Source organism: Rhipicephalus microplus, chromosome 7 (assembly GCF_043290135.1).
Source record: "Rhipicephalus microplus isolate Deutch F79 chromosome 7, USDA_Rmic, whole genome shotgun sequence".
NCBI lineage: Eukaryota > Metazoa > Arthropoda > Arachnida > Ixodida > Ixodidae > Rhipicephalus > Rhipicephalus microplus.
This window is the reverse complement of record NC_134706.1, coordinates 33,694,686-33,718,522: the sequence shown is the minus strand read 5'-3', so window position 1 is coordinate 33,718,522 and position 23,837 is coordinate 33,694,686. Positions and strand designations below refer to the sequence as shown.

Sequence of the window (23,837 nt, the reverse complement as noted above, 5' to 3'; positions counted from 1 at the left end):
ATTTGACGTATTCATGTGGGATTAGGTAACAAACGAGGGTTAAGGATATCATGGCCGAAATCAAGAAGAGGAAATGGACATGGGCCGGGCATGTAGCGCGTAGCCAGGATAACCGCTGGTCATTAAGGGTAACCAACAGGACTCGCAGAGAAGGCAAGCGGGTTGGGGGGAGACAGAAGGTTAGGTGTGCAGATGAGATTAAGAAGTTTGCGGGTGTAAATTGGCAGCAGCAAGCACAGGACCGGGTGAACTGGCGGAACATGGGAGAGGCCTTTGTCCTGCAGAGGACGTAGTCAGGCTGTTGATGATGATGATGATGATGATGACGCTCCCAGCACTGGGTACTCCTTTCTCAATTAGAAATATTTGGCGTATACATTTACGGGGGCGAACCATCAAGGTGGACTCTCAATCCGAACTTGTTTGTTCTCAATTCTTCCCTGCTGTGCTCGTCACTGCAATCGACTGAAAAAGAAAAAAAAAAGAGATCGTTGTCCCCTTCGCGTCTTACGGAAATGCATACGTGACCGTGGGACGTTTTCTTTTTCTAGTCTGGGCGACGTAGTTCTAAACTTTTTGCCTTCTGCGCTGATACGGTATATAGACACTGAGCGCATTATTTGGTTATGCCAGCAGTTCGACTCGGAAAACGAAGAGATGCTTCGTAGCTTCCCTAGGTGCTGGACATATGAAGACGTGTTCTTCCCCTGGAAAGTTCGCAGCAACTATAAGTAGTCGATGCAATGAAATCCTGATTGCTTACCGCGCGAGACACGGGGCTGATCGACGGCTGCAGTCACAAAACCATACTACGATATATTTGGGCGGTACAGTTGCTGGCTCTTCAAGCTGGCCTATAGCACCACCTATGCCACCAACATTGCCACCACATTTAGGGGGTACCGACCCCAGTATCGAAGCTGAATTTTCTGCGCCACAGAAGTTTTCTGTATACAGGAGGGGCCCTGAGCAACTGTGAGTTCTTAGAAAACGAGATTTTCTCAGTGAAATATTCAGATCTCGCGGGTGTGGTAATCTGCCCAGAAGTATAGACTCTTTTCCAGGTGCTCAACTCGAGCTACTTTTCAATTTTTTTATAGATTAGAACATGAAATAAGTGAAAGAATCAACAGCCACGTTTGCCTTTTTCTTAGCTTTTTTTTTTTTTTTTGCCGATGGGGCCACTTCGCACAAATGACATCCGAACACGTCCCATCACACGGACGACTGGTACTCGATGCTGTCATCGAAGCTGTCCGCGTAGACTGCTTACGATGCTGTCTAGATTTGGAACACAGGTGCAACAAGGGGCATACAGACAGGTGAGTGGGTGAAAGCCCAGGCAATGCAAAGAACAGCTATAGGAGTCCAACAGCTCTGCTGTTACATGGCCTTGCAGGACATAGTGCAAGTTGCGAACAAAAATTTTTCACACAATAGTGCTTACACCGTGGTTCCCCAAAACTTCAGTGAAGTACTTCTGTCACGGAAGTGACGTCGAAAGTGCTCACACGATCAGAAGGTACAGAAAAAAAAAGTTTCGTCAACGGAAGTAATCTGTGTACTGTAAACATTATCTCAGTGTGCAGTAAACAATAAACTACTTTTGTAAAGAGACGTTTTACTTTCGTGTTATACTGATTCTTATGACGTTTTTTTTTTTTAACAACCGGATGGACAGCGCCGTTTGAAGCTCATTCGCAGACTGAAGTGTCATTACGTTCCTTACGGAAAAGCACCGTGAACGCTTCCGTGACGCGCTGCGCCGCGGTTTTTTCCCGAAGCACCACAACTGCGCCTGAGCGTAAACAAGGGCAGGAAGCCAGGCACAACGCGGTCCCCCGTTGCGACGACAGAAAACAACCCGCGACACACGATAGCGAGCGGCCGACGCGTTGACACGTGGATGTATTCCGACAAATAGGGGTTCCTACGAGCACGCAAGACAGTACACGTATTAATACCAGTTTATACGCATTTGGCGGGCGACATCGAAACATTGGTAATGCGTCTCAGTGCCGTGAAATAGGCACCAATGAAAGAGACATGGGCAATACCATACTATGGGGTCATAGTGACAGTTGGGGCTTAAGGTCCGGTAGTGACAATAAAATTATAAGAGACGCCTTAGCGGGAGGGGGGCTTGAGATATTTGGAACACTTGGGGTATTTAGCGTGCTCCGATGACTATGTATTCGGGCCTCCGGTATTTCGCCTTCATTGAAATGTAACCTCCATAACAGGGATGTGATCCCGGGACAATCACAGCGTATTGTTTCGAAACTCTAATAGAGCCACTATTGAAGGTGATGGCCTGGCAATACTGAAGGGCGCTGTCAGATTTCAAACCTGTGAAGGAGCTGTTAACGAAAGAGATTGCTGACCGAATCATGGTGCCTAAATGCCGTTACAAGAGGCAGTAAAGAAGACCAGCGTAGCACTGAGCCATGAGAAACATTAGATGTGATAACAAAAGTCACACCTAGGGAATGTGAGAGCATGTCTTATTGTTTTTTTCATGGACACGAGAGAGACGTCAGTGACAGATTTAGGGGTAACACCGAAGCATGGCAATGCTTTGAAGGCCCTGCAGAAAGGCAGCGAGGCGAATTATACGGATAACACTGAAACGTGGTAATTACGTTTAAAGGCCTTGAGAAAGACGGCATACGAAAGCGATAACACAACAGTATAGCCAATGTTTAAAGGCCTTCAAAGAAACAACAGTGAAAATCAAATGTAGAGGTAGCGCCGAGGTTCGGAATACCGTTCTCACGACTTCGAAAGAGGCACCTATTCCTCTTTTACCAAAGCGGCTCTTCATTTGAAGCACATCGCCGTTTCATACTTCATTATTCTTTTTCGCATTTGTTGCGATGCTTGTCTTCCTTCAGACTCGGCCAACAAGAATAGGTGGGCAGGGGGGCGGTGGAACGTTACGTAAAACTGGCTCCCACCCCTTCCAAATAGAAAAACCCTGCGAACTCCTACGATCGAACCGAGCGTCAGTTTGTAGCGCGCATCTCATCAGCGCCGGCAAGTCGCGCGTGCCCCTCTTACTCAAAGAGCACGCGGGGCGAATTCAAGCGTGGCGTGACATGTGGGCGAGAATGAGTGTTGTAGTCCTCGAGCGCTGTGTGTAATCGCGACGAGGAGCAGCTCCGCCGCGCCACAAAGCGTTCCGGGAGAGCGCGTAAAGTCGCCGCGAAGCATTTTGCCGCGCCTCTCGATGTCTTCGTCTGCTTTGCCAGGGCCTCCTCAAGCCGCTGGATGGCCCTTCGTTGTGTGTTTAAGTCTTGGGAGCGTATCCATGCTCCCACCTCATCGGGATACGTGGCGTCCTGGCACTGCCCATTCCCATTGTTCACACCACTGTTACACCCGCCCCACATGCAAAAAAAAGCGGAGGAGCCCGAGTATCCAATGCCTAGCCAGAGCACAACGTCCTCAAGATCTAGAGCCTGGGACTATAGGACTATTAGCTATAGTTTTTAGATAGGGAATACCCGCGCCCTGCGCGGACTTCCCGCACGCCGGATGCACAAAAAATGTTGTTTCTCTCTCTCTCGATGTCTTCGGTACGTCACGCCGTAGACGTTTCCAGGAGCTCCCGCAGACGTCGCCAAGACGTCCCGCGGCATCGGACTCGCAGATGTCGACAGCTCGACCGACGATTGCTAACGCCGCTCGGAACGAATGACTCCTGGGAATGAGGCAAGCTAGCCTGCGTTGCCCGAAGGCTGCAGGAAAGAGAGAGAGAGGAGGTGAAAAAGAGGAAGAGGAGGGAATAACAAAAAAGGTCTTCTGAAGCCAGCGGCGGCGAGGCGGCCTCGGCCTTGAGAGAATCGAGGGTGCTGCGGCGTAGCCCTTCATCTTGCTTGTGCCTTCGAGCGCTGCGAACGGGACTTGAAGTGTGCCGAGCGGCCCTGCATCAAAGAGGAAGGAAGAAGCCCCGCGGGCATGCAGGCCGCTGCGTTAGCCCCGCCTTTCGCGCGCGCTTAGCAATGCGGTCTAAACCGCTATGTTAATCCGTCTCGATAAATCCGTGCAGCGCAGGGAGAGTTGTAACGTTCACGAGTGGTGCGTCAGGAGCAACAGTAGGGCTTAAGAAAAAGGTGAAACGAACTCCTTATTGAATATAACTGAATGAATGCAGCAGACAGCATGCATAGAGAAAAGTTTTGCTGTTTTGACTATTGTGTGATAATTATACTACTACTTAAAGGGAATTAAGTTGTAGTGGAAAGTGGTTAAGCCGTAATTGTGGCATAAATACTGGGTTCTTGCGTCCCGTAACCGGGATATGATTATCATAGATGCAGCAGCCGAGGGGTCAGGATAATTTTGACCACCTGGGCTTCTTCAATTGACGTGCGCCTAAATGCACACGTGCCTGATTATGTTTACCTCCACCGAAAATGTGACCGTCACGGCCGGGATTCGATCCCGCGATCTCCGGGTCGGCATTCCAGGTCCATAACCGCTGGGCAACAGTGGCGGGTCAACATTAAATAAACAAACACGGGTGCTAGCGTGTACTGGAATGAGCAATGTGCAGGACGCCGGGATGTTTTGTTTTTCCCAATCGGCCATGCTAGCTGATTTTAAGTAATAATTACTTGGTTATCTCTTACGTTAACTTTGCTAGGCAGCAATATTAAATATAGGAGAAAGTTCAAATACAAAGTTTGTAGTTATAGGAACGTCATTTCATCTGTGTTGAAAAAAAAAAAAAAAACTAGGACCATCTATCGCTAAAACGAAACAGCGGGCGCCAACGCTAACACTGGAGGTCGCAACGGGGACACTGGCGCTCTTCGAGCAAAAGCCAAATAAAGACACCCTTGATTGTATTCCGAAGCTCGATCCAGGCCAGGGAATGGTTGTGCAGCGCGAGTAGTAGGACTTTACTAGCAGGCGCTGTCTGGCTCCGTCTTGCGAAGCGAGAGAGGGGAAGGGAGCGGCAGTTCTTGCGGGTGTCTTCCTGGGTGAGACGCGAGCATGCGCAGTGGGGGTGTACTACGGAGGGACAGCGTTACACAGACTAGTCAAAGGGCTGCTTCGCGCGGTAATTAGGCTCACATTCGATTTCCGTTTCCGGTAAGTATACGCAGCGGTTGAGTGTATACCGCCCCGTGTAGCCTTCGCCGCGGTGCACGCAACTGTGGAGTCTTACGGCAGTTGAGGGGCGATCGCGCCGCGCGCGTTAATCTGTCGAGTACGTCGACGAACAGGTGGCAATTTGTGCGCGGGGGCGGCTTTTGACTTGTCTGCGGCTGGTCGTCGGAGGATTTTTATTGCACCATCGGCATGCATGCACTGAGGGAAAGGAGCAAGCTGCACCGCAACTTTCGCACAGAGGAGGAGAATTTAGTCGCCCAGATTAAAATCGAATCATTAGAGAGTTTTAGTACTGCGGAATGGTGCTACGTACGCAATGGTGCTACGACGCCACAAGCGCCTTGCGTTACGTGGCGTCGTTTGCCACTAATCGGCTTTTAGTACGCCGTAGTACCCGCGTACGTAACGAGCGTGTTGCGTCATCTGGTATATAGATCAAAATAGAAGCACGTGTTGTTGACAGCCAACGTGAGCCAATCCAAGTGTTATAGCCAGATTATGGCCATATTTTAAGCCACAGAGCCGGTCGGTGCTTGCCTTCGATGCCGCCATTTTGCAAAACGAAGTCTCGCACTGTCGCGAACTTGTTCGAGAGCGGCGCGATCACCTCATACGTATACGCACGCACGCATCTTATGCGTGCGTACGTAGCGGCTGCGTACGTAACGCGATACGTGCGCGTTGCGGTCTGCGCATGCGCACTACACAGAACGTGGCGTCCTTACGTACGCAACGCCGCCACGTACGCAGCGTACGCAATACTAAAACTCTCTATTTATTAAGGCACCTTCGATGCCTCGTCAATCGCTAGAAGTTATTGGCGAGTTTCGGTACCAGGCATTTTAAGAAACTCTACGGTACCACGTACGTGTAGCGTCCTTAAACGGTGGTGCGCACGTGAGAAGGATGCGCGCTCTGCGTGAAACGCAGTGCTCTAATTACGTACGTAACGCTGTTACGGACGTTACCTGCGTATAGTACTAACACTCGCTAATGTCGGCAGCGGCGGTGGCATCAACACTAGTGACGCAAGATATCGTCGCGTGATGACGTATCAATATGGCGTCGTGAAGTTACAGATCGCCAAAACTGGTGACTTCGTCATGACGTCACACTGAATTGGCGTATACGGGATGGCACATCTCTACGTCTTCGCGTGACGTCGTGCGCTTGGTCTAAGGTGAGCAGATCTCGGAGGAAACGTGAAACCACGTCAGGTTCGGAGAGGTTCCAAATGTCTCGCATCTCGGAGGCAATGCGAAACAACGTTGGACGCAGACAGCTTTCTGGAGTGATGGCTTTCGTGATTGAGTCGTTGGAGGTGATTGCGTAAGGAATGTTGTGAGTTTTTTTTTTTTTTGAAATTACACCGCTTTGTGTTACCGTCACCGCCGACGGAATCTTTTTCGTTGCTGATAAGGAATCTGAGGCTCTCGCCTTATTAATAATTGAGGCTCTCACCACTGCAGTGGTTACTTATCCACCAAACTTCTTGGACAATGTAACCAACTTTCTTATTACCGAGTGACTTCACCTATATCTGTACTGTACACCCTCACCTTATGCAATAAATACCCCCCCCCCCCCCTCTGTGGGGTCTTCAGGACATAGGGTTTCCTAATATGCACTTGAGGGAACTTTGGGGCTAGTGTCTATGGGAGCTGCGTCGCACGGCGCTTCAGCGAGCATGGGAATGATGGGTAGCACACACATTTGTCTAATACTCGTACTCCTGGCCTGCTTTTGGCTTCGTGTGTGTTCGTGTGGCTTGGAGCTTTTTTCTCAAGAAACAAAAATCAGCAAATGTTCAGTGGTTGCGCTTCAACACCTTATTCTTTTAGAATTAGTTTTCCAAATTGGGTCACGAAATTCAATAGGGTTGAATCTTTCTTTCAAAACAAAACCGAAACACAGCAATAAACGAAGCCGCAAGTGAAATTCGCCGCCCGCAAGTACGAAAACTAGGCAAATGTGTGTGCTACCCATCATTCCCATGGTCGCTGAACGATCGCAGCGACAGAGTCCCCTCCAGTTAATTTTAGGAAGTTCTATGTTTCAAGGAAATAAAGTGATGTGATGTGATAACATACAGTAATAAATTGTGTTGTCATGCAGTGACCGCGAGGTGCAAATTGCCTGCAGGGAGGAACAAAGGTAAAAGTACACTAAATAGGAGTAATGACTTGATTTAGATAGACAAACTGCACTCTGAGAATCCTAATGCCACATGCAGCACTATCATAGCCACTGCGCCGTGCTCCTGAGTGGGTCGCAGAAATTAGGCGCCTTTTCTCATCTTCTAACCACTACCGCCACCACCATAGGTTCATTATTAGCCGAGAAAATCAAGGTTGCAATTTCATTATCAAATTTTGTGCCAACATTTGCGCGCGTGAACTAAAGAACAGCTGTAAATGCGTCGCAGAGTGGTGGGGGTATCGCTTGGATTTTGCTTAATTGGCTATTGTTTGGGAGTAGCAAATTGTTCTTTCATCTTTATTATTCTTAGTTATCGTTCGAAGGAGAACCGTTGCCTTCAACGAGGGGATTGTGCCCCAGTTCTGGTTGAAAGTACTGTTGCTTCCATCGCACCTACTCGAGTCAAGCAAAGCGTCAAGTCGGGCGAAAGCCGAGCAATGACGCCCTTGACATGAAATCCTTTCCGTTACACACCGCCCTCGTTCGAGGTAGAGGAATACGGGGGAGAGGTCAGCACACCCCCCCCCCCCCCCCCACTGCGCATGCTCGGCTTGCTGAACGCCCGGTAGTGTCTTATCCTTTAATAGCTTCTAGAGCGAAAGTTTTGCGGGTGCCTTCCCCGGACTGGCACGATACAGCACGAGGCCGGAGACGCGAGCATGAGCAGTGGAAGTGCGGACGGCGCCACCGACGCCTAAGCGCGACATCGTGCGACCGAGAAGTGGTCCGCATTTAGAATTTATATACGTATTTTCGCTGTTTTCGTGGCGTTGGCTCAATGAAGTTTCTTGAAGCTTTGCATGCAAAGGCTATGACACCCACAGATGGCACTGTACATTATTTGTCGTTAAGAAGCCGCGCATATAGGGCCCAGTGGATGCATCTCGAAATTTTCGTACGTGATGGTGTTTGGTGCGGGAATCTCAAGCTGCCCCGCCGTCTGCAACTGCATTTCCCTTCGCGGATACGTTTGTCTTACACGAAGCGTCGTGCCGCAGTAAAAGTGCATGTTTTCGGGATTGTGAAGGAATACTCTAAATACTCTAAATCGTTTGTTTAGTGCCCCCTTAAAGTTGTCATTTCAAACCGATGTTGTTCGCGCGGGGGTAAACAAGGGAAGCAGCCACGACGAGAACGAATGTGACAACAACAGTACAGCCGCGTGACAGCTGTGCGGAGACGCTACACAGAACCGGCAAGCGACAAGCGCTTCCTCGTGTCAGCCGCACGCTTTGCCTTCGCGACTTCCGGGTGAAACCCGATGCTCGACCGAAACCGAGGCCACGTGACCCAGTCACGTGACCCGGTCACGTGTCACTATCGTGGTAGCGGGCGCACAAACAAGCCGCATTGACAGCGCGCCCGATCGCGGAAGCGTTCCTTTCCCGCTGGCCTGCAACTTGCAAGGCGTGGCACTCTTGAAGTGCCTTTCTTTACCGGCCTATATGTATAGCTGTAAGAGGGTAGCGATGTTGGGTGAGTTGTGAAATGGTTATGGCGGGCCAGTGCAAACCAAACACGGACAGAAAAGAAAACGACACAAACGCTGTCTATCAACTGAATGTTGCGTTAGTGTATACCCTACACATGGGTCTGTAGTTACAGTTGTTGCGTTAGTGTACATATGAGTTGTTGTTTTTTAGGGGCGAAGCTCCTTAAGGCGTGGGCTGTGCGTCCCCTGTATGTAACCACCGCTCGTTTAGTTTTTGCAGTGTTCACCAGATGTCTGTACTTGTATTTGATGATGAAAAGATGCAAGATGTTGTAAACTAGACGGTGGTACTTGTAGTTGATGATGAAAGATGCGAGATGTTATAAAACAGGAATGATGTCACATATGGTGCGTGTCATTGGTGGAAGTGCGGCGACGTACGCAAGGGGGAGCGTTGTAATAAAATCGAGTGGGCAAAATGTACGGAGGATTCATGGTTTACCAGGTTTACCTCCGGAGCTTCGCCCGCTCATCATCATTCACTTCGTGGATATGGCAGAACTTTTTTTTTCTCTGTTGGTAATATCTGAGACGTGTGCTGTGTGATAATCTTTTTTTTTACCCATTTATGTCTCTGATTTTTTTAATTAAACATTCAGGTGATAGCCTCAGCGCTTGTGTTGTCGTTTTCGCATCTTACCAAGTTTCGTTAGCGCTGGCCTTCATGGCTATAATAGCTGCTCGCCGTTGCGTATTCTGCTATATCCGGCCGCGGTTGTGATCAGGCGGTTTCTCTTTCTTCTCGAATGCTGACGTGTGCCGGTTACATTCGTGCAGTTTACTCGTTACGCAATATTTGCGTATTTGTTTTATTACGTCACTTCGCATCTCATTGTCTTCACAGTGTCTGCTACGTTACTTTACGCTACATTCATTTTGTTAACGTCTGCAGCTGCATTTGACCCGCCGCGCTTGTAATATTGGAGTCATGGCGGCTCAACTCCTAAAACTTGAAGGTCGCGGGATCGAATCTCGGCCGCGTTGCGACGGAGGCATGACGCTATATCCCGCGGGCTTTAGATTTAGGCGCATGTTCGTCAACTCCAGGTGGTGGAGATTTCCAGAGCCCTTCACTACGGCGTCCCCCATAATCATAAAATTGGTTTCGGGGTGTAAAACCCGTAAAATTAGCACGATGGACCAATAATTGTTACTAGCAGAAACGGTGCAAACGAACAAGATAGAAAATAGGCTCAACAGAGAGACGGCTGACAATACGATTATTAGGAAGGAATAAAATTATAAAAGCCCATCAACGGCACGTGCGAAGGCTTTTGATGCACGTGGAATTTGTCGAAACTGGTTCGGCAACGGTTGCAACCTGACAGGGGGGCTCGAACAAATCGACGTGCCCTCTCTCAAAGCATTTCGATCGTTGCTTGAGCAAGCACTTATCGGGTGTTCCAACGAACGTGGTGTTTGGTTTGTCCCCCGTAATCTCGTCTAGGTCGAAAGATACCGCCTCGTATCCGCGGACAGACCGTAATCAGTCTCCAAGGGTATACACCACGTGAAGTGCTCCAAGTTCTTTGACCCCGCACTTTTGCTCGTATGCCCGGTATCTAGCTCACCGTCCCAAAGGCAAAGCACCATGACGTTCCTATTGATTAGTGTTGCTGGATGGCATTCCCCGTGGATAAATTAGCTTAGGTGGACATTTTAATTGAAACGTGAGGCTGTAAATAATTGCTCGAAGTTTTTTTTCACGAACGCTCAGTTCTCGCTCCTGTGTTTTTCACCCTTTCCCCCCTAGACCATTCTCTGTGCAGAAGATTCTGGGACCTTGGGCGTCTGCCTCAACTGCGCAGTACGCGACTAAAGCACTCTTACATTACTTGAAGACAACAAACCCGAGCGACCGCCTGTAGACTGTGTGCTCCTCCGAGTGTGCTCGTGACTGTGTGTACCTTTCTTATCTCTCTGCAACCACTTTTCTCCCCTTCGTCCCTTCCCCAGTGCAGGGTAGCAAACGGGATATGTGTCTGTTTAACCTCCCCGCCTTTCCTTGCATCTTTATCTCTCTCTCCCCCTCCTCTGTACGCTGAGTAGCAGGTGAGAAAAATTGATGTAGACCGACAACTCAGCTTTCGTGTCGTTACAAATATTTTCACCCTCGTTAATTAATATTACACTACGAGATGCCGAAGTTCACTGGCACCACTCCGCAGATACGATGCAAAGCGTGCCGTAGGCAGTCGAGGGCTCCGCAATGATTCTGTATCGCATGGCGTTTCTCTGACGCGAATCTAAATCCTGTAAGTACCCGGACGTCCTTTGGCTGTTTGTCGTGAAGCCCGCAGAAATCCTGCAAGTTGTAGCAGGAATCGAAGTCGCCTAACCGAAGCAGCGCTACGAATGCCAGTAACGGTGTGCATGCTTGTACACGTCAATTGCGCGGGCCACCGATCGTCTCACTTGGAAAACCCTGTCGTGAGGAAAAGAAAAACAGAAAAACAGTGTCACAATGTTGATAAAAGAATTTGAATTGGAATTTGTTGTCTTCACGAAGATGGAAGTTAAGGCTAAAACTGTTTTTTTTTTCAAATATATAACAACAAGATAGGCATAAACAAAGATAATTATTTAAATACACTTTTTTATCTTTCTATGCGTAGTGATCACAAACACAAAATCCGTGAATACCGTCCCAGGACGTGCATGTTTGCGAATTCGATTTTTCCGAAGTGTGTAGCCGAATGGCCCAAGAGGGGAAATAAACAACAAGAGGGAAGGCAGGGAGATTAACCAGGCACATGCCCGGTTTGCTACCCTACGCTGGGGGAATAGGAAGGTGGCATAAAGATGATATTCTCTCGAATGGCACAAGCTCTCTGAAGAACAAGTCTGTTGTGTAAATGAAGGACTATTTTTATCTCTGTTGTAAACCCCCCTGCTGTAACGCCCAAGAGCGACGCAAGGTAATTCTTGAATAAAGAATTAAAAAAAAGTCCTGCGCCCCCCATGGGTGGTGCAGAAAGTGGTTTCAATATTACACATGGGCGTGGGGTGGAATTTTGTTTTTTTTCCGTTGGAGGCATACCCGCGTTCCATCGTGGCGGGAGAGGGGGATTGTTTGTGCGACTTGGGTGGGGTTCAAGTTCTGGTGCGGTTTGAAGAAGGGGGTGCAAGTTCCCCTTTTTGCACAGCCCCCCCCCCCCCCCATTGTGCAATACATTACTTAACGTAGCCTAATCTACCTCCAGTCATCCTGACTTGGTTAGGTTAGGTTAGCTTATGCCAGTGTACTGAGTACACGGGACCAGCTCACCTAACCGTTGTTATCCTGGGCGAGTTGTGAGGCACAAAGGATTGCATCGCCCTTCGCAGCGTATCCCAGTTTTAATTTACTTTCAAAGGACTCCTTGTTTTCTCGCGATAGACAGTATAGGCTAAGCGAGAGTATCTGGAGAGTCATATCTCAAACGTGACAAAGGTCGTCCCCTGGAGATTGTTTGCTTGCCAACCCACGAATTTATTAGGAATCGCTTTGGATGTCAGCTTATGGCAAATAAATAAATAAATAAATAAATAAATAAATAAATAAATAAATTCATCGATGAATGGCGGCAACCTGGAGCATTTCTTACAGCTTCGCGCTTTATACCAGGATCGTCCTCTTTCAGTGCTGGAAGCTTTCGGAAACTCCCACGCCATTTCAGACCTTGACCGTGAGTCGCGTTTAGAGCGGCGCTCCCCTTTCAAAATAGATCCGGTGTGCGCGAAATAAAGAAGAAAAGGCTGCGCCTTTTCAGCTTGGTGTATATATATATATATGCTGTACAGCTCGCGTATATACAAAGAGACGAGGCCGCGTCGACTTCGCATTCGTCTCTCGGCTTGTACACCATACACCGCATCGGCGGGCGGCGAGCCGCTTCATGCCGCGTTACTCAATGGCGGCCTTTGTGCGACTGAGAGTCATTTCCTCGTCGGCGCAATCGTGTTCTTTCTTTCCTCCTCTCTCTCACTCTATTCTATACTTGAGTCTCGTACTCTCCTTCTTTGGCTCCTGAGTGAGTGCCTTCCTTCCTTTACCCATTTTCATTCATTTCATTTTATACTGTCAGCCCCATTTCGGCTATAACAGGGGTGGAAAAAAACCAATATACATACAGAAAAATAGGTACTCCCTATACTACTTCTATTATACATAACAATGAATGACAAGAAATAGCCATAGCACTCTGCTCTTGAGGACATAGAATAAGCAAAATATAAATTATACATCTTCATACACGACATCCTTTAGGCCCTTCAAGAAAGAAGGTACACCCTTTAGCGTATACGTCGCCGTCGCTTCGAAGTGGCCTGCATACTCTCTTCTACTTAAACGTGTGATGTCTTGATGACTCTTCGTCGGGTGCGCTTGTGCGCAGAGCGCTTAATGGGGTATGGGCGCGAAAAATTCTCATCCGTCCTTGTGCGTCAAATCGTGGGCTTAGCCAAGAAGTCTGTTGATGGGGAAGGGGGGTGGTTCAGTTGCCTCCTCTGTGATTTCGTTCGCTATATCTATACACGCACGTACAAACGCACGCGCGAAGGTACACAATCTACGGTTGAACCTCCCCCGCCCCCCCCCCCCCTCGCCCAAGAAAAAAAAATTATGGCTACGTCCCAGCGTCAATTTGATTGATTGATTGATTGATTGATTGAACGTTTATTATCATTTGTGACATGAGGTTTACAAACACTGGTCGGACCCATAGCCTGAGGCTAGTATAGGGTCCAATGAGAAAAGTAATGGACAGAAGCGGGAAATATCAATTACAGATAATACATATGTGGCTATACAGACACTGTAAATATACACATATACAGAGTAGAGAAGTCTTTCTCTTCTTAAACAATCTGGTCACACCAAACAAAACTGCATGTGCGCATACAAAAAGTTATGACAGATAACTTCGTGGACACACCCGAAAACATCAGTTAAAATACATAAAGAACATCAAACTATCACAAGTTTTAGTTAGAAGGAAAAAAATGCTAGGTTTACAAAATTCACCAGCGTATATTTATACAAAAGTAAGTGCTTACCACCAAAGAGAAAAAGAAGCATTTACAGCTTGCTCAAATTGAAAGGCCCAGCCCTCATAAGCTCAGAAATAGTGCTCGTTAAGCGGGAGTGTGGGCTGAAAAATTAATTACACGTTTAAAAAAGCTGGTTCTTATGATTCTAACACCAGATGGTCAAAACTTTCCGGAACCCTCCGCTCTGCCGTATCTCATAATCATATCTTTTTTTGGGATGTAAAAAACAATTCAGGTAATAAGATTATTAGTTTCCGTTCGTGTACCGTACGCTGACGTCGTCAGCAGACGGTGTAAGCTTCTCAGCACCCCGTGATCGCGCCAGGTATACCGTGGAGTTTCTACGCCCGCTCCACTCCACGGCTTCCGTGATGACGGACAAGCGGGAATTTTGTACGTTTCGATATGTGACGTCATCAAAACAAGCCGGACTGATGCGTGAAGTCACCGGAATACGCTGTATAGTCTGACGTCACGCTATAGTGTTCATGTCGATTGGTGCGCTTTGCGAACATTCGTTTGATATGTCGCAATAAAATACCGGCGTTTCCGGGGCACTAAACTTGCCCAGAGCCTTGTCTCTATATAGCAGATCAGCATGGCGGACGGAAGTGAACTTTGAAAATTGGTTTCGGTACCCGTCCCATATATTAGCGTACGTCATCATAGCGGCTGGCACTCTGCAACGACGTGGAGACGCATCTTCGTAGCATTCTTCTTTGGCACGGAACTTTTAAATGTTCTGTTTGGTGGATGGATGGAAACAACTTTATTTATACGTCCTGTACAGGGTGTAGCCACCTGCCTGGCTAATCCCACGTTGGGACTGGGAGGTCAAGCCTCCTAGCCCTGTCATGAGCGTACTGCACAGCCAGGACTTGGGAAATATGGTCGCGAGACTTTATCATTCCTGTAAACCGTTCCCGGGAAATTGGGCGCGGTGTCTTGTTACACAGTGTTGGTGGCTGTGATGTGTCTAATGGCGCGCAGCGCGAGGCCGAGAGAGGCGTCACACGCATAGGTGGACAACACTGTGTACGAGTGTCGTTCGTACCGCCCTTTGACCGTTTACTTACGTTAAGTTTTCGAGTCTATAGTTTGAAATTGTCACTATGGTTTTAATGGTTTTCCTTTTTTTCTTCCTCTTCGAAACCCCTCTAAACAATGCTGTGGGAATCATTTCGCACGAACTGCGGACGCTGTATCCGTCAGAAGCTCTTATGCTAACGGGATCATTCGTTAGATAGATTTCCTGCTATAGTTCCTCTGACACTGCACGCACATGTCATAGGAACTTGGGTTCTTCAAATGTCAGCAAAAAAAAGAAAAAAGAAAGTCGAAAGCACAACGAAAGTGTCATTTTAGGGGCGAAGGTCCTAAAGACGTGGGTCTATCCCTCTTTGCTCGTGGTACTAGTTCGATGACTCTCTCAGCAAAAAAGTTTGGATGGACAAACGGATGGCTCAAAGTTAACCGATAAAACCCTCCGGAGCTTTGTCCTACTCATCATCATTCACTCCGTGCATGTGGCCCCGCCGCGGTGGTCTAGTGGCTAAGGTACTCGGCTGCTGACCCGCAGGGCGCGGGTTCGAATCCCGGCTGCGGCGGCTGCATTTCCGATGGAGGCGGAAGTGTTGTAGGCCCGTGTGCTCAGATTTGGGTGCACGTTAAAGAACCCCAGGTGGTCGAAATTTCCGGAGCCCTCCACAACGGCGTCTCTCATAATCATATGGTGGTTTTGGGACGTTAAACCCCATATATCAATCATCTATCAACTCCGTGCATGTGCTGCAATTTTTTGTTTATTTGAACACATTAACTGGGCCACGACCAAAAACAATAACTGTTAATTAAGGAAGGAACTTTGGCGCAGTTTTAATGAAAACCAGTGGATAATGAAAGCAAGGAAGGTATGGCGAACGTTAATTGTACAGTTTTAAGCGCCCTGTAGTAGTTGTGAAAGTCCAAAGGTCGCACGATGGGCCCCTGCCAGCGGCAGTTTCTCTGTTCGTCCGCTTTAGGTTCTTCACATGTGTATAGCTATATCACAACGCGTTCAAAATACTACAATAAATATTGCTGACACCGTTCTCTTGGCGTCATTAACTGCAGGTTTTAATTAAACTACTACTACTACTACTACTACTACTACTACTGCTACTACCAATACTACTACTACTACTACTACTACTACTACTACTACTACAATATAATCATACTACTACTTCTACTACTACTGCTACTTCTACTACAGCGACAACTACAATATAATCATACTACTACTACTACTACTACTACTACTACTACTACTACTTCTACTACTACTGCTACTTCTACTACAGCGACAACTACAATATTGCCACGACATAGTGACTGCATTCAAATAACGCGCCCATCACCACGCGCACAGAGACATACATGGGCGCCGTCTAGTGTTGTGCAGAGACGATGATGATAGCACGAGAACCCAGCTGGCCCCTGCTGATGTGTGCCACGCGCTTGGGACTCTTCTTGAAGAAGTAGAAGAGGAAGACATCTTGCCGTTCTGCTGTAACTTGCTACGACCATAGTCCCTTTGAGTTGTGGGCACAGGTTCGCCCTTTAATAAATACGTTTTGTTATACCCCGAGTCCTTCAACATCGTTACAATATAATCAAATCATTATAAAGACGACACCGCGCCAGCTTGAGCAGCGATTCAGCGCAGAGCACATTTTCTGCTAAAAGCAGACGCGGTCAGGTTAAGTGAATAAACGGTAGAAGTGTGGTGGTATTGCCGCACATACCTAAGCAGCTGCGGCTGTGGAGTGGCGTTGAAGGTCATGTTGGGAGGGGGGGGGGGGTGAAGGCTTCGCCCGCATTTACGTCTGTGTCAACAGTTTAATGGTTCCTCCTATGCCTTGCGTGACCGCGGCCCTTTCATGAACCGCGTGCGTACTTGGTGGGTCGTTTGTAATGTCGGGCTCGTGGCCTGTACACCTTCCCGTGGATCGGCATGTAAAGAGGATTTTCGTGTCCCTCTCTGTACATTATACACAGCGCCGCCTCTGTAAGCGGTTGCTCCAGGGAGGAAAGACGGTGGTCACTCAATGCTATAAGCGTTACGCGTTAGCACTGCGCCGTGCTTCCGAACCGGGGTGCAGAAATTAGGTCCCTTTTCTCATCTTCTAACCACCACCACCACCACCACACGAAGTGTGAGTGGTTGTATATAAAGGGAGAGGAAAAAGGCACCTAATTTCTATCTGCCTCGAGGGCGACACGGCGCAGTGCCTATGCGGATCGTAAGTGGTATAACGGTGAAGCTGCAACGCTTGGCGGCCTTCAAACACGTGAACGGAGCGCACGGTATAGGTATACGCCTTTTGACGGTGGAAGCAAGGAAGCAAAATGCGCGTACACACATCTTCGCTATAGCGTAACGCCATTTTGCTGCGAAGCTGGTAGAGAGGTATCCTCGGGGGACGGCGTTCGCCGTCCATCAGCCATTTGATCCGCCCTCGTGCAAGTCAGGTGTGACATTCACTAGAGAGAGGGAGAGGGATGAAAAAGGAGGTTTACCAGGCACATGCCCGGTTTGCTACCCTACGCTGGGGGAATGGAAAGGGGGGCATAAAAATGAGAGAGAGAGGAAGGTGAAGAAAGAGAGAGAGAAAAAAAGGATTGTCAGTCAATGGGCTGACGCGTATGCAGCGGTGGCAGTACACAAAAGTTAAAGGTGGCCACGTAGGCCTATAGTCCTCAAAAAGCACAAGACAGGGCATTCAATAAGGTGTCAGTAGGAAGTACGAGGTGAGAGTTAAGGCTTACGTTAGTGCATGAGTGATGGACTTTCGTTAAGCTAGTTTTTTTTAAGGTTTTTAAGTAGCTTAAGTACCTTTCAAAATGTGATAGCAACGTAACGTCATTACTTTCGTCCAGCTGCAATTCAGCTTTTCACGCGTATAATCAATCCCAAGAGAAAATGTAGCAGAGTATAATTAGCAAAGTAACTTAATTACTCCTAACGAGTTCTGGCCGCTTGTGATTGGAAAGTGCAGTAAGTGTGACTAAGTCGACGAGAAACCGACGTAACGATTGCCCTTCTTTCGTTTATTTCTGGTTTTGGGTCGCGCAGCGCATAAGCGTCCTCTGTCGATGCCGCGGTTCGACCGGAAGGGATCGATGAGTGACGGACCTCGCCTGAAGGCACGGTTTGCGTGTACGTACACTGGGTCGGTGATTGTGTTTCGAAGGTCGTCCGCTACCCTGAACGGCGTCCCATACCGCCGGCGTGTTTTCCTCGGGCAAACTGAGAGGGATCGTTAAGACACTGCGTTCCTCCTCACCTTGCCTGGCCCGCTCTTTCTCTTCGGTTTTTCGTGTGCGCCCCGGTTCGGCACGACAAAAATAATAAAAAAGAAGTCACACGGATCCGTGTGTATTTGGCTAATACGGCTGGATGGTAAAAAACCGCCCTATTTTTATTCTCGGTCGACTGCGTTATTTCTTATTTTTTTACTTGTTTTACTATTGCGCCGCCCCAGTGGTCTAGTGGCTGAGGTACTCGGCTGCTGACCAGCAGGTCGCGGGCTCGAATCCCGGCTGCGGCGGCTGCATTTCCGATGGAGGTGGAATGTTGTAGGCCCGTGTGCTCAGATTTGAGTGCACGTTAAAGAACCCCAGGTGGTCGAAATTTCCGGAGCCCTCCACTACGGCGTCTCTCATAATCATATGGTGGTTTTGGGACGTTAAACCTCACGTATCAATCAAATCAATTAATTATTTTATTATTTATATTCAATATCATAAGCTTACACAGGCTGCTACAGGGTGGCATTTGCACGTACAATCAAGTGAAATACGTCACCGCGAAATACAATACTCGTAAAAAAACATAGATATTCGAATAATAGTAGGTTTAACTCACGAGAAATATGACTGCATCTGTTAATCCCTCGTCCCGGTAGCTGTTCGCACCCAACGTCGTTTTGGACGGCCTCCGGGATCAGAGGTACCGGGAATTTTTTGCAGTTCGGTAAACCACTCCATCGGCCTAGTGTGCGTGCGCGCGGATACTCTGATGGGCGTAGAAAACATAAGTGGTGTGCCCATCCGTTTTAATAATAATAATAATAATAATAATAATAATAATAATAATAATAATAATAATAATAATAATAATAATAATAATAATAATAATAATAATAATAATAATAATAATAATAATAATTTGTATCAATAATAATATTATTGTCCTTATAAACCGCGTTATGATTATGATGAATGTTGTAGTGGAGGGCTTCGGGAATGCAGGCCATCTGGTTTTCCTTTAAATTGCACAGTACAGGGGCTTCTTGAATTTGGTTTGCGTCGAAATGCTACCGCCGTGGCGTGTATCGAGCCCGCGACCTTGGAGTCAGCAGCCGAGAACCGTAACCACATACATCGAGGCGGACGCCCATATGTTCTCGTTATGTTTGGTTTTATGTTAGCGCTTTCACGTGTCGCATATGTGCAGCACAGTGTTTCCCCAACCTCTGTTGAACCTTATGCATGTTAATCAAATGGTGGTTTTGAGACTCGCTCGCTGTATTCCGTGCCGACCGGTTGTGCCCTCGCGATCTCCGACGACAGTGTAGCTCTGACCTACCGGACTTGCTCTACGCCTCTATTGACGCCGACAAGAGCTCTCGCAGGTGGTGCCCCGTCCTCTGACTACTGTGACCGTGTTTTCATCTTCTCTATCTCTCCTATTCCCTCGATATGTCGTCGCTCTCTGGCTTATTTCATGCCTCTTTCTCTCTCTCTACACCTTTATTCCTGTCCTTTTAATTCCTCCTCACCCTCATCCCTTGTGAGATACTGTTGAGGTGTCGCTCGCTGAAGCAGGCAGTTACGGGGCTCACTTTTCTCTTCCTTTCTTTCTTAGAACCACTTTGTGACGTTAAACCCCACAAATCAATCAATCAACCAATCAATCAATCAATTAAGCCTTATGCAGGTACATGCGTGGTTTTTGTATTGCCTCTGTGATCGGCCCACCATTGAACGACCGGCGATGCCGACCGCTCACATCCCGTGACATGTCTTTGCGCGATTTCAGGATGACGCCGCAAATTATGGCGACGTTTCACGACATGGTGACGTCATAGCGTGATGTCATCACACGATGATTTTTTCGCGTCGCATCGCGTGTTCACTCCGCCGGTGGTCACCTCTCTCGTTTTGGTTAGGTATCTGAGCCCTTCGACTTAAATGACTCGTATCATTGCGTGAGGAAGTGTGCATGCTGTGGTACGATTTTATGTTAAAAAAAGATTTTTAAAAACAGAAAAGCTTTAGAATCGGCTCTTTGTTGCACCTGCGTACATACGGTATGGTATGTTTACTGTGGAGGCACTACTGAATGAGTATATACGGTTACTAAACGTACATCCAACGGCGTCATGAAGTCACATTCAATTTCTAATTCCTTCTGTATTTTTCTTTTATAGATGCTGCAGACCATTTAGAGGTTCAAACAAGGCTGGCTGAGTGAGATCCACAAAATAAGGTGAGAAAATTACGAATTTATATTTATAGAAAAATGGCGAGAAAGACATACCAGTTTCAATTATTATTAACAAGCCTACAAACACTCCAATTAACGCTTACACCATAGTTAATAACCCGAGATCGCTCATTCTACGACACCGTGGTAGCGCTACTATACTTGGAGGTGGCTGTGGGCTTCCTTCGCGCGGCCACCGAGGACCTATTTAGATGTGGGCGAAATAATAATAATAATAATAATAATAATAATAATAATAATAATAATAATAATAATAATAATAATAATAATAATAATAATAATAAAAGGAAATAAAGAGAGGATTGTTCGTGTGCTAGCTGGGTGCAAATTTAACAAGGACAGATACAGAAAACAACGGTATACGTGCAGAAAAGTTTCTTCAGGTACATATGAACGAATAAAAGGCATTCCCATGACGTCGTCCACAAGGTGCACCAGAGTGGCAGGCGCCATTGTCGGCAAGCCCGTAGCCAAAAAGGGCTACACCTCCCCCCCCCCCCTCAAAAAAAAAAAAAGCTCGGACGAAGTGGAGTGTTTTGCCGGGATAGGGGTTTTTTCAGGGCCTTCAACAAATGTGTGTGTCCCCCTCCCTGGAAAGAACAATTCCTGGCCAAGGGCCTGATGTTAGGACTACATCATAAGTGTTTAGCCTGGCGCGTTATTTTATTATATTTTCTCGCCCATTCTCGCCACATCACACCGTCGCACATGCCTCTAAACGACCACAGATACTCTGGTCAGAGGCAAATAAAGCGTTCCTATCTTTCGCTACAAGTATTGCAACAAATAATCTGGTATATCTGACAGATATACCTGATAAAGTAGATGGTTTAGACGACTGCTGCCGCGGCAGTATTCGGTTTAGCACCGGCAGCGCATTTCTGTGGTTGCTGAGGCTTGCTCCCTGCCGCGAGGAAGCTGTCTGTTTTCCAGTCTGAATTTTTGTTCACGTTCAAGTCGCATCTATTACAAGTGACCCATTCCCTACACTTTCCTTGGCTTGATTGTCTGTTGGTTATCATTAATGTTGTGCCTAACTATATAAAAAAACGAGCCCTTAAAAATACTCCTTTCGTCATGACTAATTACTGCAGAAACAACAAAGTGAACACAACAGACAGGACATGGTCGTTAGCGGCACGCCTCTTCTGCCGTCATCACCTTGTCCGTTGTTTTTCGCGCTAATTATTTATGTAGAGTCGTGCTCAATATGACTTACAACAATGGTATAGCTCGTGGCCACGCGAGATCAAAAAATGGCGCGTGGTTTCCACTAGCCCTTATTTCCACTACCAAACGTGTTTCTCTCGCTTGGGTGTGATCCCGAATAAGAAAATGATATTTATAGTTGCTGAAATAAAAAACAAGTTGAAGCCGTGCGTCGACTGTTCGAAGCACGCCAACACATCTTGCTCCTTTAATTCTCCTTCTTTCGCTCCTTTCAGGCCTAAAATTTGAATGTCCCGGTAAATTTCGCCAGGGATTCGGCCAGGGCGTCTCAGCAATATGGTTGTAGCCGAAGGTCGTAACCGAATACACTGTACCGAAACTTCGCGGGTTGTGTGTAATCTGATGACTTGGGAAACGAAGGAGTGTGGGAGCAGCACCGCACAGGCAAGCGATTAAAGTATGAAGAAGGTGTTGACGATGAAGAGGATGAAGGCGACGATGGATCGAAACCCCGAATGCCCGAAAGATATTCACGGTCATTTTCTCGAGTTCTGGTGAAGTGAGGGTAGTGTAAATACTTCAGTGCCTCGTGAAAAGTCGAAGGGATAAAAATGTCGGTAGGGTGCCGAACCCCCTGAACTCCTCGCCTAGTTACGGCCCTGACAACAATGCAAGGTCACGGTAAAGAGCTCGCCTGATTCACGCCTGTAGGCCGATATAAAGAACGCCGAAAAAAGGGAAAGAGAGAAAGTGAGAGAGAGGCCTGGGCTTTTGCATGCGTGAATGCTTGAATGCAGGCGTGCATGGTTACTACGGACGAGACAATCCACGCATTCAGCGGACGAACTCTCGAGAAAGAAGAACAAAGAAGAAGAGGAAAACGCGAGAAAGAAAGACAAGATAATGCGACGAATAAGAAAGCAAATGCGGCGGAGCGTTGTGGTCGAGTGAAGAGGCTTTTTCCACCGTGAACCATCTCGCGTTGCATGCATGCCCTGAGCGCGTTTTTCTTTTTTCCTCATTTGTTTTTTTTTTCTCCTGGCGCGTTCGTTACAAGCTTCCTCGCGGCTCGCTTTCCGTCCAAGTTGGCGCGCTTGCATGCCACGCACGCAAAGGACGGCCGAGAAAAAGTATAATGCAGAAAAAAGACAAAAAGAAAGAACGAAAAGACTAGTAGCCGGTGCGTTTTCGCTTCTCTCTTTCTTCATTTCGTGAGACCGGGAGCACACTCATCGCACCCGTCTATAAGCAGCTCGGAGTGTGTCTGTCTGTGCGTTTGCGTGATGAGTATGTTATAGGATGCGGACCATGGAGGGTTCGGGAGGAGAAGGGGGGGAGGGGAGAGCAAGCGACCGAAAGCGTGGAAATGATTACGCTCTCTCTCTCTCTCTCTCTCTTTCGAACTTTCCACGCTCTCGGATCTCTTCTGGGATACGAGAGCGCCCGTAAATTAAGGTGCACTGTGAAAGTAGCCCCAAGGCGCATCACGCATGCAACGCACGTGTAGTACAACGCTCCTCCCTCCGCTCCTGCTGTTCGTTCACCCCGCTCCTTGTAGTATGGCGTCACCATCATCAATCTCTCCCCGCCGGGCCTCCTGCTCGGGGCATAACTTTTTCAAAATCGATATCCCTTCTTGGGATGCCTGTGTGTTTAGAGAAAAGTGGTTAACGGTTTGGAGTACTTCGTACTCTGCTATGGGGAAGGCATAATGCCATCCTGTGGGCAGCTCACACTTGATGAGGGCTCACCCGTGCACTGACCTCGAATCGCGCAGAAGGTTTGGTATTTTTGTCTGTCTGTCACATGGTTCAGCCTCCCGGCCAAAGTTCGAGCACTAGTTCAATGCCCACCTATTTTGATCTGGTGGCTGCGTCCATATTTGTGAACACTGTTGATCGAAAAGGAAATATTACGCATACCTGAGGCGAAACGTCAACACGGATGTAGTACGCGGTGTGTTTCTTTACTATAAAATACATAGATACGTAATTCTAAATGCCCTAATGTTTCTTACGCAGTGTTGAAACCACGAAAAAGATGGCCTTCAACTACGTTTGCAGCGAAGCACGCATATACGTTGCCAGTTTGTTTGTTTGTTTCTGTTTGTTTGTTTGTTTGTTTGTTTCATAGCGACTCCGTGCGGCCATCGGGCATCTGTTCGCGGGACGTCCCGTCTGAGAATGGAATGGAAGAGGTGTACGTTATTGATTCTTGTCACAGCTGAAAAGAAAACGTTCATTGAGAGATAGACACACAATAGGTGCACCA

The 23,837-nt window shown here is 47.6% G+C and overlaps 1 protein-coding gene across 2 annotated transcripts in view; it reads left to right on the top strand.

Moving 5' to 3' along the window:
- The window catches only part of LOC119179282 (extracellular serine/threonine protein CG31145), a 281,455-nt gene that overhangs the window by 52,007 nt on the left and 205,611 nt on the right, over positions 1 to 23,837 (top strand). For both annotated transcript variants that reach the window (XM_075868977.1, XM_075868976.1), the window contains exon 2: positions 20,320 to 20,378. The gene's annotated coding sequence lies outside the window, so the exon portion shown is untranslated. The remainder of the gene's footprint in view (positions 1 to 20,319; positions 20,379 to 23,837) is intronic.